This window comes from Callithrix jacchus, chromosome 17 (assembly GCF_049354715.1).
Source record: "Callithrix jacchus isolate 240 chromosome 17, calJac240_pri, whole genome shotgun sequence".
In the NCBI taxonomy this organism is placed as follows: domain Eukaryota; kingdom Metazoa; phylum Chordata; class Mammalia; order Primates; family Cebidae; genus Callithrix; species Callithrix jacchus.
In genome coordinates this window covers 61,601,925-61,621,013 of record NC_133518.1, presented here as the reverse complement: position 1 = coordinate 61,621,013, position 19,089 = coordinate 61,601,925, and the positions used below count along the sequence as shown (strand labels likewise).

The window sequence follows — 19,089 nt, the reverse complement described above, 5'->3', positions numbered from 1 at the left end:
TTAATCTGCACTGCAGACAAAATGGACCTAATAGATACTTATAGAACATTTTGTCCCACAGCAGCAGAAGACACATTTTTCTCCTCAGCAAATGAATCATTCTCAATAAGAGCCTATATGTTAGGCTACAAAACAAGTCTCAAAACATTTTTCAAAACTCAAATAATGCCAAGTATCTTTTCTAGCAAAATGGAACAAAACTAGAGCTCAATAAGAATTTTCAGAACTATACAAACACATGCAAATTAAACCATACGCTCACCGGTGGGTCAATGAAGAAATTAAGAAGGAAACGGGGCCAGGCGCAGTGGCTCACGTCTGTAATTCTAGCAATTTGGGAGGCCAAGGTGGGCAGATCACAAGGTCAGGAGTTTGAGACCAGCCTGGCCAACACAGTGAAACCCTGTTTCTACTAAAATTTCATAAAACTAGCTGAACATGGTGGTAGGCACCTGTAATCCCAACTATTTGGGAGGATGAGGCAAGAAAATCGCTTGAACTGGGAGGCGAAAGTTGCAGTGAGCCGAGATGGCACCACTGCACTACAGCTGAGGTGACAGTGCAAGACTTTGCCTCAAAAAACAAAAAAAAAGGAAACTGAAAAATTTCTTGGAACAAATGATAAATTAAACACAACATTGCAAAACCTATAGGATATAGCAAAAGCAGTACTAAGACAGAAGTTTATACTTGCAAGTGCCTACATCAAAAAAGAAAAACTTCAAATAAACAATCTAATGATGCATTTTAAAAAAGCAGAAAAGCAAGAGCAAACCAAACCCAAAGTCAGTAGAAGTAAAGAAACTATAAAGATCAGAGCAGAAATAAATGAAATCAAAACAAAGAACATATGAGAGCAACAAAACAGGGTGTTTTTAGAAAAGAGAAATAAAACTGACAAGACTTTAGCCAGATGAACTAAGAGAAAAAGCGAGAACACCAAAATAAATAAAATCAGAGATGTAAAAAAAAGAGACATTACAACCAGCACTTCAGAAATCCAAAGGATCACTAGAGGCACTATGAGCAACAATATGCCAATAGATCTGAAAAATTAGTAAGAAACAGATGATTTCCTAAACACATACAACCTACCAAAACTGAACCATGAAGAAATCCAAAACCTGATCAGACCCATAACAAGTAATGACATCAAATCTGTAATAAAAAGTCTCCCAGTAAAGAAAAGCCTGGAACTCGATGGCTTCAACGATGAATTTCATCAATTAAATAATTACTATCAATCCCACTCAAACTGTTCTAAAAAAGAGAAGATAACCGAATACTTCCTAATTCATTCTATGAGGCCATTATCACTCTGATGTCAAAACCAAAGACCCACCAAAAAAATGAAAACTACAGGCCAATATCCTTGATGACCACTAATGCAAAAATCTTCAACAAAATACTAGGGAAACAAATTCAACAACACATTTTAAAAGATCATTTATCATGACAAAGTGGAATTTATCCCAAGGATGGGAGGATAGTTCAATATATGCAAATCAATCCATGTGAAACATAATATCAACAGAATCAAGGACAAAAACCGTATGATCATTGCTGAAAAAGCATTTGATAAAATTCAACATCCTTCATGATAAAAACCATCAAAATACTGGGTACGGAAGGAACATACCTCAACATAATAAAAGCTATATATGACAGACCCACAGTTAGTATCATACTAAATGAGGAAAAACTGAAAGCCTTTCCTCTAAGATCTGGAATATAACAAGGATACCCACTTTCACCAGTAGGAAAGCATTTCCATATGCCAAACAGCAAACAATCCAAAAAAGAAATCAAAAGCGTAATCCTATTTACAATAGCAACAGATAAAATTAAATACCTAGGAATTAGCTTAATCAAAGAAGTGAAAGCTCTCTACAATGAAAACTATAAAACACTGGTGAAAGAAACTGAAGAGGACACACACACACACACACACACACACACACACAACATACTCCGTGTTCAAGGACTGGAAGAATAAATACTGTTAAAATGTCCATACTACCCAAAGAAATCTAGAGATTAAATGCATTCTCCATCAAAACACCAATGATATTCTCCAGAGAAATAGAAAAAGTAATTCTAAAATGTGTATGGAACCATAAAAGACCCCAAATAGTCTAAGCTATTCTGAGCAAAAAGAAAAAAATTGGAGAAATCATATTACCTGAATTCAAATTATACTATAGAGCTCTAGTAAACAAAACAGCATGGAACTGGTATAAAAAACAGAAACACAGACCAACAAAACAGAATAAAGAATCCAGAAACAAACTGTACATCTACAGTAAAATCATTTTTGACAAAAGTGCCAAGAACACACATTGAAGAAAGGACAGTTCCTCATGGTTCTAGGAAAACTGGATATCCATATGCAGAAGAATGAAACTAGACCCCTATCTCTCACTATAAACAAAACCTCTCACCATATACAAAAATCAAATCAAAATATTATACTATGAAAAAGAAAACACTGTGGAAACTCTCCAGGACACTGGACTGGAGCAAAGATTTCTTGAGTAATACCCCAAAAGCACAGGAAACTAAAGCAAAAATAAACAAATGGGATCATACAAGTTATATAGCTTCTATACCAAAAAAAGAAATAATCAACAAATGAAGAGACAACTCACAGAGATTATATTTTAAAACAATCTACTCTATAAGAGATTACCAGAATATATAAGGAATTGAAACAATTCTATAGGAAAAAAAAACCCTAAACATCTGATTTTAAAATGGGCAAAAGAGCCATGCACAGTGGCTCGTGTCTGTAATCCCAGAATTCTGGGAGTCCAAGGCAGGTAGATCACTTGAGGTCAAGAGTTTGAGACTAGCCTGGCCTACATGGAAACCCCTCTCAACTAAAACAACAAAAATTAGCTAGATGTGGTGGTGGACACCTGTAATCCTCCTAGCTAGCTGAGTGGCTGAGACACGGAATCACTTGAACCTAAAAGGCAGAGGTGCAGTGAGAGCCACTGCACACCTGCCTGGGTGACAAAGTGAGACTATGTCTCAAAAAGAAAGATGGGGTGGAGTAATAAAAGATCTGAATAGATGTTTCTCAAAAGAAGACATACAAATAGTAAACAGGCATATGAAAGGGTGCTCAACATCACTGAATAGCAGTAAAATTTAAATTAAAACTATAATAAAGTATCATCTAACCCCAGTTAAAATGGCTTTCATCCAAAGACAGGCAATAACTAACGCTGAGGAGTATGCCAAGAAAAGGAAACTCTTGTATACTGTTGGTAGGAACATAAATGAGTACAATCACTATGGAGAACAGTTTGGAGGTTGCTCAAAAAATGAAAAATTAGGCTACCATATGATCCAGCAATCCCACTACTAAGTATACCCAAAAGAAAGGAAATCAGTTTATTAAAGAGATGTCTGCATTCCTACATTTATTGCAACACTATTCACAATAGCAAACATTTGGAAGCAACCTAAGTGTCCATCAACTGACAATGAACAGAAAATGGACACATACACAACAAAATGTTTTTCAGCCACAAAAAAAGAATGAGATCCAGTTATTTGCAACAACATGGATGGAACTCAGAGTCATTAAGTTAAGTGAAATAAATGAGGCGAAGAAAGACAAACGTTTGCCTGTTCTCACTTATTTTATTTGTGGGAGCTAAAAATTAAACAATTGAACTCATAGAGTGTAAAAAGATGGTTACCAAAAGCTAGGAAGAGCAGTGGGAGGCATGCAGGGGAAGTAAAGATGGTTAACAGGTAAATACATATATATATATATATATATTTTTTTTTTAAGAAAAAGATTTTTCCAACAAGAAGCTAGAGGAAAAGAAAAAAAAAAGAATAAGATCTAGTGTTTGACAGAACAACAGGGTGACTATAGTCAATAATAATTGTACATTTAAAAAACACCTCAAGGAGTACAACTGGATTATTTGAAACACTAAGGATAAAAGCTTCAAGTGATAAACACCATATTTACTCTGATGTGATTATTATACATTGTATGTTATACATTGTATACCTAAAATATATGTATAATTACTACCTACTATGTACCCACAAAAATGAAACAAACATTTATAAATGAGAACCTTTTTTAAAAGACAAATACTCCCCCATTAAACATCGCCAAAACATCATTTCCTGCTCCCTCTCACACAGACTTATATGTTATTAATTCCTTAATACCATCAAGTATCCAGTCAGTTCAAATAAAGGTTCTTTTTAAAACAATAATAATAATAATAATAATAATAATAATAATGAGAACTGCAGCCCAGGACAAACTTCCAAGTTGCTTTGGTGAGTGCTCCCCAAACAAAGATTCTTTACCAAGAATTAGTCAAAACATTAGGAAAGAGTAAGATCATCTTACATTATTTTAGCAAACTCTCATGATAACTATCCAAATATTTTATGAGCTCAAATAAGGTGGAAAAAAAAGATTGTTTACATTTTTTAAATCCCATAAATTTATTAAAATTAAATACGGTGCCTTCTCTTTAAGGTAAAAAAAAGTCTCTTTCTTTAATAATATAAATATTATGCATTTCTTACCCAAATTTTACTTCCCTCAACATGGCTAAGTCTAGAATAGAAATGTTACATAGTTTTTTTAAAAAAAATATGGACAAGTCAAATTTTGACCAAATTTAGTAGTTTAAAAAAAAAATCTCTACAGGAGATTGGAACTGGAGTAAAAACATTAAGTTAGACTGTACCTAAATAATAATCAGCTTCTCAAAAAATGGGTTTATTCCTAACGTAGCCAAATTGCTCTATGTAGGAAAATAATTACATTGTTTAGATGCCCTCTTATCCATATTCTTTTTCAAACTGCCAAAGTATCTAAAGGAGTGGTTCTCAAACTTGTGCACATATCAGAATCAAGGACAGCCTTTAAACACTGTTGGTCCCAGCCCAGAGTTTCTCAGTGGGTGTGAGATGGAGCCTGGTAATCTGCATTTCTAACAAACTCCCAAGTGACCTCTGGAGATCACACTTTTGAGAATGTTTTATTTGTTTTGTTTTGAGACAGGGTCTTGCTCTGTCACCCAAGCTGGAATGCAGTGGTGTGATCATGGGTCACTGCATCCTTGATTTCCTAGGCTCAAGCGATCCTCCACCTCAAATAGTTAAATAATTAGCTGGGCGTGGTGGTACACATCTGCTCAGACTATAGGCGTGTGCCACCCTGTCTCGCTAATTTTAAATTTTTCTATAGAGATGGGGGCCTCATTATGTTGCCCAGGCTTGAACTCCTGAGCTCAAGTGATCCCACCTTGGCCTCCCAAAGTGCTGGGATTACAGGTGTGAACCACCGTGCTTGGTCAGAGAACCACTGGTCTAAATTTCTAAAATCTTGCATACGTGTATGATATGGCATTTGTTTTGACCTCACACAATACAGAGGAAATAGCATGAGTTTTAGAGTAACATGGAGGTGGGTTCATGTTTCAACTCTTCCCTCCTTGCTAGTTACAAATTTTGAAAGCAAGTGAGCGCTTTTCAGAGACTGAGTTTCATCTGCAGAGTCACCAACTTCCAAATTTTCTAGAAAGAAATTTGCTTTTTACTGGTTGCCTTCAGGGTACTTTGGAACATCACTTAGTAACCTGAACTTACAGAAGCAAGTGCAGGAAAGAAGCGTTTATCAACCTCTCCTTAGGTAAGGGTTTTAATCATAAAACCAACCTGTTTTAGCTGTCTTAAACAGTTTAAAGACTATCTCTGTAGTCACTAGGGCTCAGGTTTAGTTTCTATCAATTTCTTAAAGTTATCATTATATTATTACTCCGTCTGATTTTTTTAAATGAACTTCAATGCTCTACATGTTCTGCTTGTTTTGATAGGTTTATGTTACTATTATATCTTGTATCTCCAAATCTCACCCTGACCAGAACTTTTTCTCTACAAATTAACCTAGTTCATTCCAAATTAATTCACTGTGGGTTTTTTGCTCTGGCTTCTATAAAAGACTATGTAACATGTGTCTAGTATAATAAGTTGAACCAAGTTTATTTCATATTCTCTAGTTTTGACAATGTACTGACAGTATTTTTAAACTTTTAGTTTTTAAATCATTTTGTTGGCATATCAAAATAGAATCTTTATCCCGAAAGACGAAAAGCTCTAAATTTCAAACTGCAGAATAGAAAGCACAGGACAATCAAATGTAATATTACTCTAAAGCATACAAAGCAATTTTATTTTCAACTCAGATAAAGTGAATTCAAACTTGCTGAGATACTGTCTCCTAAAATGTCCTATTAAATTTATCAGCTACCAACACAAGAATTTTGTGTGTGTGCTTCACTTTTATTAAAAATCATAATCTGATGAGAGAACAGCCAGGAAAATCATGCATAATAAGATAGAAACTGATACACAATTTTATTAGCAGGTAAGACTGTGTCATTAAAGGAGTGGCTATATGTATTCATTATATTAATAATAAACATTCATCCAAGGCCAACTATACAGAAACACCTGGATGAAAGCTCACAAAATGCAATGTAGCAAAACAAAACTTCCCAGAGGTTCCAATACTGATACTATTTTCTAACTGTATTCACTGTAATGTAGCCTTCCATATAGAGCAATGGGAATTTAATATAGGAGAGAGGAAAGGCCTGGGCTTTGGAATACGACAGAGATGAGTTCAAGTCTCAGCCCTTGCCCCTTGCTGGTTATAAAGCTTTGAGAGTAAGTGACCAAATGCCAAAAGCCAAGTTTCATCTGCAAAATTTAGATAATCTTCCAATCTTTTAAGATGATTTTGAGGACCAGATTGAAATTGCATTTAAAACTCTCTGTGAGACAAAGAAAGTATTCTATAAATGGCAGTTGATATTTTATTTCATAAACAGTAAACCCACTCTTGAAAATCTGGCATACATCCTCTTCAATAATAATTCAAACTACTTTGTATTTCATATTTCTAAGAGATTTAATAGATTTCTGATATTATTGCTAATGAAATTCTCAGAAATAGCATTTTCTATTTACAAGACTATTTATTCTTAACATTAACATAAAACCAAATGAAAGAAAGTTTAAAAAAACATGTTTCTTCTTTCTCTTCTTCTTTTTTTTTTTTTTGAGACTGTATCTTGCTCTGTCACCCAGGCTGGAGTGCAGTGGTGCCATCACAGCTTACTGCAGCCTAGAATTCCTGGGCTCTGCCAATCCTCCCACCTCAGGCTCCTAGGATAGCTGGGACTACAGGCACATGCCTTTGGGCCCAACTAATTTATTCTATTTTATTTTATTTTGCTGCCCAGGTTGGTCTCAAAATCCTGGCTTCAAGCAATCCTTCCATTTCAGTCTCTCAAAGTGCTTGTATTACAGGCATAAACCACAGCGCCCAGCCATGTTATTTCTTCATAAAGTTTTTAGCTTTATGAATATGGAACTATGATTGTATTTTTTATATTATACAAACATTGACATGTATTTAAGTAGCTATATCTAAAACAAACATGAAATCTAAAAATTCTTCCTCACCAAGTATAACCTCTGCTATGGACTGAATATTTGTATCCCTAAAATTCATATATTGCAACTCAAGTCCCCAATGTTACAGAATTGAGGTAAGGACATTTGAAGGTATAAGGGTGGGTCCCTATATATATATATGACCTATATATAAGGCATATAGGTCATAAGGGTGGGCCCCTTATGATGGGATTAACGCCATTATAAAAGAGGAAGAGAAACAAGGTCTTTCTTTCTCCAGCAAGTGAGGATACAATGAGAAAATGGCTGTCTGCAAACCAGGAACAGTATCCTCACCAGACACCACGTCTGCCAGCACCTTGATCTTGAAATTCCCAGTCTCCAAAACTGCGAGAAGCAAATGTTGTTTAAGTCACCCAGACTTATCTGTTACAACAGCCCAAACTAAGATATTCTCTACAAAAAGAGTGAAAGCAATGAATGTGAAACACGAGAAAAGGCAACATTCATGGAAAAAAGCAGAATCAGTAAAAATAGAAGTGAGTAAGAAACATAGAGGCTAGTCTCCAGTACTTATTCCTTTATTCTATAAATATTTTCTGAGCCCAAGCACTGGGTTTTGTGACAAGCACTATTATTAGGACAATTATGACAGACGCCACCAAAAGAAGGCACCATTTCTGATGACCATTTCTGAGTGAATAAGACAACTGAGCCATCAGGGTTACTACTGGGTCAGTAGGGCTTCCCAAGTAAAGGGCTACCTCAACACTGTCAACTGCCAGCTACAGATGGAAAAAATGAAGGCAAACTATGAAAAAGAAGGACCAAAGAGATTGTGTGCCCACCTCCAGTACCATTCCTAATCCCTCAAAACTTCCCAAAGTGGCACCAGCGTGATCCAGATCCATGTCAGCACTTCTCTGTGGGGGGAAGAAACATGATGGCACACACTCAACATTTGTTTCCCAAAGATTAGCGCTCTCAAAACTCTCACCTCTAACAAATTATACTTAATGGGTACAATTCTGAATACCAAAAGGAGTCACAAAGAAAAGAGTTAATAAAAACACTTCCCAAAAGAAATTATTATAGGTTATTTATCTTTGGTACCCACAGCCTACCTTTGCTACAAGTCCCATCCTAGCCTATAGTGTTTTCTTCTCTATAAAAGCCTCCTCAAAAAAGAATGTGGTATCAGTAATTTGCACCTTAATGTGGTAAGTCAAATGTGTTTTCTCTCCCATGCTTATTTGCATTTATGGCCTTCTAATAGGTGAATGAGAGACAATGTCTACTATTAATTGATCCTAAGCAATGGTGAATGGTAACAAAAGTACTTGTCAACAATGCAACCCTAGATTACAGACAAGATGGGCTCTGTGGCTAAGATGAGAGAGACCACCAGAGAAAATTAAGTGGCCGTATCAGGGAAAAGAGTTTGGTCGTGTAGGCCTACACTGCTAACTACTATAAGATTTCTTCACTGCCATAAGGTGTTCTTCCTGCAGTTAAACAGAAGCTCATTCTAGGAAAACATTATACAACTGACTCTGGTAGACCACATGACACTAGCTAACAGGAACACCCCCTACCTTGGAGGTACAGCCAATAGCACTGACTGGACAAGATACCAGCTTTACAAATGCTCCCTCCTGATAAGCAACTATAGACCCTAAGCATGTTCCAGCTGGCTTAAGGAGATGGCACATAAAACATCTTTGTGCCCTATAGTTCACCTTTTGATGTGGAGCCACGTTCCTCCTCATCTTAATGTTAAAACCCCACCCCAAAATGAATATGGAATGTGTGTTATATTAATGTTGTGTCTGGACGCGCACTTGACTTTCCCTGTAAACATTCACAGACATTCCCCAAATCTGATGAATATGTAAGACAGAACCTGGAAGGCTTAAACGCTGCTCTTTCCTTCAGCCTAGTGTGTGTTTTCAGTTTCCCCAGAAGCTAAGTTTCCCAAAACTGAAGATTGTTAACTTGGAAAATAAAGGTTTTTTTCCTTTCTCTTTTTCCTGGTAGATCTCATGTTCATTTTTTAACATGCTAAAGAAAGCAGAGTAAGCATTCCCGAAAGTCACACCTCAACTAACAAGCCAAATCTGTTCATTTATTACCTGAAAATTAAAGAATGGTACAATTATAAACAGTGGCACCACGTCTAGAACTAAAAAAAAAAAAAAAAAGTACATGGTGAGATTGTTCTATCCAAATTTTTACCCTTAAAACCTTACACAATGACTCATGGTCTGATCAGTAAAATAAATTCCAATAACAGTAAAGAATAATTTAGTATATTTTTAAAGTTATCAAATTATTCAAAAAACTGGAAAATGAGCATGTGACTGTTATCCTAATATTATTAGTAAGTCATCAATCACATCTAATATTTGCTATGACTTGTTTTTTACTGCTGGGGTTTGGCAATTTAGGTTTTCATAATGTGCTTATGCAAAATTTATTGCTGAATTCTACCACAAATCAATTATTTTTATTATTCTAAATTGGCTTCAAATTTCATTAATACTTCTCATTTTATTAGTTTGTAATGTAATGTAATTACAAGACTGCTCAATACCTTTTGAAAGCTATATTTAGGAAGCATACATTTAATTCAATTCAACAAATACTTCTGTGAATCCACAACAGAGCCTATATATTTTATAAATTAAAATAGAGCTATGATGATAGTTAAATATGTTTATTAAGCACCTCTTTGCTGGCACTGAAAACTCCTCAAAGTCATTATTCTGGACTCTAATATTTTTACTCTTATGCAAGATTACAATTTAAAGGAGGTGAAGTTATCTAATTTCAAAATTCAAGCACTAACCAAACCTTTAGAAATTATATTGTCTTACAATGAAGACCTATTAGAGGCTAACATACCATAAAAAGGCAGCAATTGCTTCTTTGTTCTAAATTAAATATGTATCTTAATTTTCTGGATTAAGTAAACTAGTCATTAAACTAGTCATGACAGTGTACTAATTAAATCAGAAATCTTAAGCAACACGAAAAACTTAATATATATTGTTTTTCATACACACATAATTATGTTAATATGCAAGGTATCTAAGTATACTGATGCATGTTGATTTAGAAAACTGCTCTCTGAAATGCAGTTCTTCTTTTCCCAGAAGGTGACAACTGATCCATATTATTTGCATACCTTTTCCACTCATTTATCAGCTATTTTTGTTACCTTAATCCTAAATCATAAGCTGACTAGATATTTGACTATTCACTTGAGTTTTATTAGCTTAATAGCTTTAGAACACTGACTAAAATGGGTATCACACCCAGTAAGAGAAAAATCCTATACAAAAGAGTTTATACAACACAACTGAGACTGTTTTTGTCATGCCTATTTCTCACTAGTCTGGAAACTAGTCCTCAAAGCTTACATAATTACTGACTGTTATCCTCAATAGGGATTCTCCGCACATCAAAAAAGTGTTTTAAATGGCACCAATATCTTTACTGTTCGGTCACTAATATAGTCCTAGAGCCCAGAACAGCCTTCACATAATAAGCATTCACTAAACATTTAGTGACTGAATCTAATTAAATCCTAAGGTCCAGGTTACAGTTAATAGAATAATTAAAATTAATTCAAAGCCCGCTAATTTAGGGCTCTTTCTTACTTATCATTTATTAACCTTTCATGATTATGTTTAAAAAAAAAAGCAAAGGGAGAAATGATTACTTTGCAATGACCTATTTCTTAGAGAAATATTTAGGTTGATCCCAGAAAATGTAAGCAGTGATTTTGGCTCTAGTTCTTAGAGTTGGATAGTCTATGAGGTTTACACAGTAAACACAATATGTAGACACAAACGTTGATCTTTGAAGCCTGCAGGAAATCATAACCGCCTGAAACCTACACCATCAAACTATCAAATGAAAATCTTATTATCAGCATGTCTAACGTCTCGCAGTAGCCAATCTTTGAAAATGTAAGTCAGCGTGGATCTGAGAAAGCCACTGTGTGAATACAATAGTTTTATATGACATTGTGAAATAATGAACACTTTTAATATTTTTTTTAGTTTTGTAATTTAATGTAGCTTCTTAAAAACCTGATTTTATTCTCACATCATATTACTATTCTTCTAGTGTACAGATGCCAACCATAGTTAAATCTGATTAGGATCCATGCTGAGTTAATCAATCTGATAATGTCAGACATTATTAAGAATGCACACATGATATGTTCACACCGTCTACTATCAGAAGCATGTACATGAAAGCCTTTGTTTTCCTAGAATACTGCGCAACTGCTTACATTAGCTCAGTTTTATTTTTTTGTTATTTTTTGTTTTTAAAGAATGAGAGAAAAATAAATTCTTTTCCTCTTCCTTAAAGCAGGCCCAAAAATTATCCTGTTAAAATATTAATATGAAAAATATGTCTGACAATTCTTGTTTACAAAATAGTCTCAAAATCACAACCAACATTAGAAATAAAAATTTCACATAAGTACAAATGCTCACAATGTAAAGTAGTATCCTGGGATATCTTGAATAACTTTCTATTTTATGTTTTATAAAATATAAAATAACTATTAAAGACTTCAAAATACAACCCACACTCTCGACTTGTGATTTTATACATTTGCTGCACTCAAGCTTAATTCTAAGTACAAAGGAAAAAGTAGTGTGATCATTTGAACACACAACTCTGTGTCAGGATCTCACTCTAAGACTCAAACATTTTAGCAGGTAGAAAGCATTATAAAACATATTAACATTTACAAACTTTCTAGCTCTTTTCCCTTCTGGAGACATGGAAAGATTCAAAGAAGATAAATGAAAGGGAGTTCTATAATAATGTAAATTAACCCCTGCTTAGTTTATATATTAGAATTTTTTTGGTCAAAAATTTTTAACTTAAGAGCAGCACAACTCTAGTTTTCTAGTATTCAACTTTAAAAGGTTTGTTTCTTAAAACTAAAATCTAAAATAAAAAATTAGAATAAATGAAGTATTTTTTTTTAAATAGAACTACAATTCTAAGTAGTTTACTGTGTCTTGGCAGGGCAAAGTAGGATGTACCTCAGTTACTAAAGGAAATGTATAATGGGAAATCATGAAGGCTCTCTGACAACCAACCTGTGCACGTGACAGATAGCTGCCTTATTTTCACTGGCATCACAAGCCAGATAAAAAGAAATAGAAAATTTTTAAAAATAGGCTTATCGCTACTTTTCTCCCCAACACCATGCCTTATCAATCTACAAAGCCCTTGGTATCATTCAGTAAAGTCCCTTAAGTGACATCCTCTTAGATATGTGGTATCTGGAAATCAGATGAGATGGAGACAAGCATTAGCATGAACAGAAAGAAGTTCAAATTTAAATTTTTAATGAATCAGGATCCTCTGGGCAACATATACTCTATTTCAAATACAAACTCAACTTTTCCAAACACTGGGACAAAAAAAAAAAAAAAAAAAAAAAAAAACGGGCATTCTCTGACTTCTAAGTTTCTAAACATTCTTTCCTTCTCCTCCCAAGCCACTTCCTTCAACTCTCACTCCCAGCCTATGATTATGGATTTCTTTTTCAGTTTTGTTTCTTTTTAATTAAAAATTTTAAGCATCTCTACCTATAAAACTGAGAATAAGGTTGCTGAAACTATAGAGCAATAGAAAATCTCATACTTTACATGCCAACTGTCTACACAGCAGGTAAAGGATTCTTTTTAAAATAGAAATCATCTTATGGATCCTCCTGTAAAACACTCCAAAGGTTTCTTACTGCAGTTAGGAAGGACTAAATCCTTAATGTGGCCAGAAAGACAATGTAGGATTTGATCTAGGCCCAGCCTCATCTTAAGTCAATCTGCTGCAGACACCTCAGGATTCCAGTCACAAATGGTCTATTTCAGCTTCTATGACATGTCCACCTCTTAGCCACCTCAATGCCTTCACATATGCTTCTGCCTCTGCCTAAAACACATCCTTTTACCTTAGCTACTTCACTTAGGCTACTAAGGTGTCTATACAAAGATAGTTTCTCTCTTACCACCACTTCTTTCACCCTGTGTGATATACTTCCAGAGCAGTCCAAATTTCTCTTTCACAACCTTTCCCACATTCACAATTAAATAGATAGTAACTGTTAACCCTCACTCTTTCCCCTAAAATGTTGGCATCAACAATGGGTGTTTGCTCATTACTGTAGTCCCACTACCTAATACAATGCTTTACACACAGTAGGCATTCAGATATTTCCTGATGGCGACATTAATAACAGCTTCCTCAAAAGTTATCTTGAGGATTACACTGAATAGTCCACATACAGCTCAGGTCCTGACCAGCACTCAAAACAAGTTGGCCATAATTATTATTGATTTTATAGAGTGAATATATAAGGGCAATTAGGCAATATTTATCAAAACTCTTCAAAAATGGATACCGTTTGACATCACTCCATTTATTTATTACCTATGCAGCATTTCTTGTAAAGAAATAATAAGAACTACCCAGAATATTTATAAATAATAATATCCAGTGTATCATTATTTTTAAAAGCAAAGAATTCTAGGAATAAATTATGGAACACACAAATGAAGGAATACAGACACTGAAAATCATTTTCTTAGGCTGGGTGCAATGGCTCATACCTGTAATCCCAAGCACTTTGGGAGGCGCCTTTGAGGCAGGAAGATCACTTTAGCCCAGTTCAAGACCAGCCTGGGCAACATGGAGAAACTCCATCTCTACAAAAAATACAAAAAAAAAATTAGCCAGGCAAGGTGGTGCGTGCCTGTAGTCCCAGGTTCTTGGGAAACAGAGATAAGAGGATCGACTGAGCCATGATACAGTGAACCATGACCTCGCCACTGTACTCCAGCCTGGGCAAAAGAGAGACCTGTCGCTCTGTTCATTTAACAGAAAGACCTTTCAGGAAAGGACGGGGATTGTGAAAGGGAAAAAGAAAGAGGAAGAGTGGAAAGAGAGAGAGAAAAAATCATTTTCTTAACGAATTCAAGTCTTTGTTCAACAATATGAGTTTTCATAACTTAATAGGGTATCAAAAGATAGTAATTGTTGGCATTTACAGACTGCCACCAATTTTAAACATAATCCAAGATCAGAAATCAGCACCACATAGAGAGACAAATACAACAGCACAGTAATTCATAGCTACTATGCTTTAAAAATAACGTTTTAATCAACTGTCCAGTCCTATAAATATTTGACTCCCTTCTTACACTAACAGCATTTTTTTTCATTGTGTCAAAGGGTTTCTGCACAATAATGATTCAGTCAGTAAGAAGAGTCAAGTTTGTTAACATCTGGATCATATTACTCTCTCTATACACACACACACACACACACACACACACGCACACATACATCTATGGCTAGTCAAGTGAAGCACTGGGAGTAGAGAAGGAACAAAGAAATCCATAACTGGCTGTGATTAGTTAGTTGTAAACACCACACTGCACTTGAACCAGCCGGGGTCATATTTTAAACGGCATGTACCATGTCAACTTCTAATAAAAATAATACTGGAAACCAGAGAATTATTCATAATTCAGCAATTTACAAGTTCTTATTCAGTTATTTCATGATGCTTTAAAATTATTATACAGTAATGTCCTTGATAGGTTCCTGGAAACTGACTTTAAGCAAAACCATATATAATGAAACCAATCTTTTTCTCATCAGTGTTAAAACCATGTCATCAAGGACCTGCTGTACATCATTTTTCTTAAAGTTGCAGTTTCAAAGAAACTATCAACATCTTAAGTGAGAATTTACTATGTTGCTTCTTACTATATAAAATTGTTTTAGAAGTGTAAACCGTCTGTGATGATTAATTTTATGTGTCAACTTGACTGGGGCACAAGGTGCTCAGACATTTGGTCAAACATTACTCCAAGTGTGTCTGGGAAGGTGTTTTTTGATGAGATAAACAGATGAATTGGAAGGCTGAGTAAAGAAAATTGCCCTCCTTAATGTGAGTGGCCCTTGTCCAATCAGTTGAAGAAGGGCTGAAGAGAATAAAAAGGCTGACCCTGGCACAAGAAAGAGAGAACTCCACTTGTCTGACTACTTGAGATGGAGTGTCAGTCTTTTCCGGCTTTGGGACTCAAACTGAAACTTGGGCTCTTCTTGGTCTTGGGTCTGTCAAGCTTTCAGACGGGAACTTATTCTATTGGCTCTCCTGGTTCTCAGGCCCCTGGACATGGACAAAAACTAGACCACAGCTTTCCTGAGTCTCCAGCTTGCTGTCTCCATATCTCGGGAATTAGCCTCCATAATTGTACAATCCAATTCCTTACAATCTCTAGTCTACTCTCTAGTAGATAGTCTACTTCTCTGGAGAACTCTGACTAATACATCATCCCATACTCTCACTTCAAGATTCCCTTCCACACATACACACTACAACATACTCATACTTGCCACCTTTTGAAGGTCCATTATAATGCAAGTTTCTGAAACTCAAGGTCCATGTCTCTTCATTACTGCTATCATAACTTTTTGGGTGCCTAGTGTATATTAGTCATGGTAAACAGAGAAATGAATAGAAGATGAAGGCTGTTTCTTCCAAGTCACTCACAAGTTAGAGGAGACGCAAGCAGATTCAACCAGGGACAGCCTGTTAACAAATGGAGTGTAAACTTAGTTGTCAGCAGGATTTCATAAATGTTAGACAATTATTGTTCTTAATCTGAGACGTGCAATTAAATGCTAGATTTACCTGAGAGATAAAATTGCACACCTAAGAGAATGTGTTAAATGAATTCCTGAAACTATTAAACATTGTAACTAGTAACAAAAATCCCCATAAATCAGACCTGACAGAGCACTTTCTCATATAGGAAGCCAGAAATATCAGATGCCAGGAATAATCCAATCAGTAAAACCATTTTCTTCTTTTTTGGCAAGTTAAAAGACTGAACGCTTCAGAGACCAACACATTCATTTGGTACTTGCATCAGAACCTACCTGGTCTGCTTCTCTATAGGTACCCTATACCTCCTCAGGGCCAGAATATTAGAATCACTTGAGGAGAAGGAGAATAGAACCAGCCCTGCAGGGAAGCAGGTCAAGACAGCCCCAGGGTTTGTGAGCCAGAATGAATGTTTCCCCTGACTCCAAGCTTTGGTTCCAGGTTGCTATCTGAGGTACAGAGTAACTCAGGTCATGGAGCTCTCATACATAAGAGTGCAGGAACAGCAAAAGACAAGATCAGCCAAGCTCTATATACACAAATACACCATCCTAGCACATGCACAGCACCCAGTGGCAATTCTGCCACAGAACAGTAGACTGAGTAGCACCAGGAAATGAGGATTCCTGACCCTCACCTTAGATGAGAAACATCTTGTGACAAGGAGCGCCCACTACACAAAAGGAGCAAATTCATCCACGGGAAAGGCAGAAAAAGGAAAGTCGTCTTGACCACAGAGTCAAGGGCCCAGAGGTAGGGACCTGCCTGGCTCATTGCTGCTGGGGTAGAAGCCAGACAGGAAATGCCTGACCTACTCAGGGCCTGGACCAGGACAAGGCATTTCTGGGGACAAGGCATTCTGTATCACCACAGTTAGACAGACGGGACTCTAAACCAAGATTTTCAAGGAATTTCAAGTTCCTGGTATTGTTTTGATCCCTATTTCTTGATTCTTAGCCCCTAGGACTGCTATGGCTGAGAAAACATGTTATTCACTTATAAAGAATAAATATTTTTCCCCTTTTTCTACTGGGTATCTCACCATATTAAGCTGCACATCATTCTTCCTGGACAATTTCTATTACTGCTTCCATTGTCATGGCCTTTCTACTCTCTGCCCATGAAGAGCTCTAGTGTCCTGCACAAGCTATTTTAGCTGTTGCTGTTGCTGTTGCTGTTGCTGTTGCTGTTGCTGCTGCTGCTGCTCCTCCTGACTCCAATTCAAATATCTACTAAAAGCTGTTCTTTGGTGCCCAGAGTAGTTGAGATTCTCTTAACTGGCCTTTTGCATGATAGTAAAAAATTTTTCCTCTCTGCTCTCTTTCTCCCACCCCAACTCATGCCCTCAAATCCTGTCCCTTGGGAAGGGACAACTGATTTCCTAGCAGGTTGTGACCCTTTCCAGCTAATAAACACAGTCCAGTCTCTGAGTGCCCTCTACATTTCTTTATTTCAATGTGTCCCCAAGAGCAACAGAGCCCCAAAGGCCTTTGGACTTAAGCTTTTAACAATACACACCAACTCCAAGAGGGTTTCAAATGCACTGTCCAACTAAAATAAGCTTCCTATGTGAGAGAGATAAATCCAGCCTCTTTGCCAATGGTTCCCTGTGCCCTCAACCGCATGCATTCTTAGATGAGGAAGCTCTGAGGCAGAGAGCCTACCATATGTAAAAGTAAAATCATCCACTGGAGAAGAAATGGCAAAAGGGAATTCATTTTATTTTCACTAGGATTCACGGTTTCTCTGTTGTTCTCTAGCTTATTCCCTCTTTTACCCCTAGTCCCCCTTCAGCAGGCCTTACTTAGAGTTTAGGATAGAACTGCTGCTGGTCCCAATCACCTCTCCAGCCTGGTTATGCATGCTTCATTCACATCCTAACTTAAGCCACCTTTTCTAAGCTAAACCTCCTCATTACCACATGGGGAGGGTGAGGGAAGTGAATAGAGAAAGACACCCTAATTTCTCAGTAAAGATGATCCACTTACCACCCTCAACGATCTGAATTCCATCCCTTCCAGGTCCAACCATACTCACCTTGCAGCGTCAATCATCACTGCTTTTTTAATCTTCAATTCTTCCTTCTCCATTCGTTCCTTCTTCATAGCATATAAGCAGTCTCAAGCCTCTTCGATTCCTTAAACAAAAATCCTCCTCCCACTTCTGGTCCTTTCCTTATTCGTTTTATAATTTGCTTCTACAAAGACAGTTCTACACAGAGAGGTTTGCTGCTTTCTCACATTGCACTCACAACTCTGCAACACTCCACTGGTGCTGTTACTACTAAAATACACAAGACTTGTTTTGAAATGTAGAGAACACTTTGCAGTCTGTATGAAGGCTGGCATCTCTATGCTACATTTCACATAACTGAAAACCTGACCCTTTTGGCTTGTAAAACAATCCCCTAGCCTGGAAATAATTACCCATTCAGTTGCCAGCTTAATAACAGGAACACAATTACTACTATGTTCCTTGTTTTCAATTTGAAAGCAAAGATCTTAACTATATTATCTGCTCATTTGATTTCTGAAGTATACACAAACCCAAGGACTGACTGGCATGTGCGGGCCATCCATTTCATTCTAAGTCATCCAGATTTTATATATGAATCACAGCAAACCATGGAAACTTGGGCCACATCATCATAATCTCTCACAGAATACCAAATGACACTTTGGCATTATATTCCAAAATTGTTTTGTGGGATAAAAAGAAGCAGTCCTACTAAAATCCCAAAGTCATATGATAGAGGAATCATGTTGAAGAAATCATCCCAAATCTCCCATAGACTCCTTCTGTGCTAACACAATTAATTCCTAAGAAATAGGTTTTATTTGTGCTGTTCTAACACTGTTTGTCCTCCCCAGCTTTTTTTTTTTCTTTTCCTTTTTTTGCTATAGAAAATT

General features: G+C 36.3%; 1 protein-coding gene across 1 annotated transcript in view; it reads right to left on the bottom strand.

Annotated features, from left to right (window-relative positions):
* Nucleotides 1-19,089, bottom strand: part of UBE2E2 (ubiquitin conjugating enzyme E2 E2) — a 389,452-nt gene that overhangs the window by 310,096 nt on the left and 60,267 nt on the right. The window lies entirely within an intron of this gene.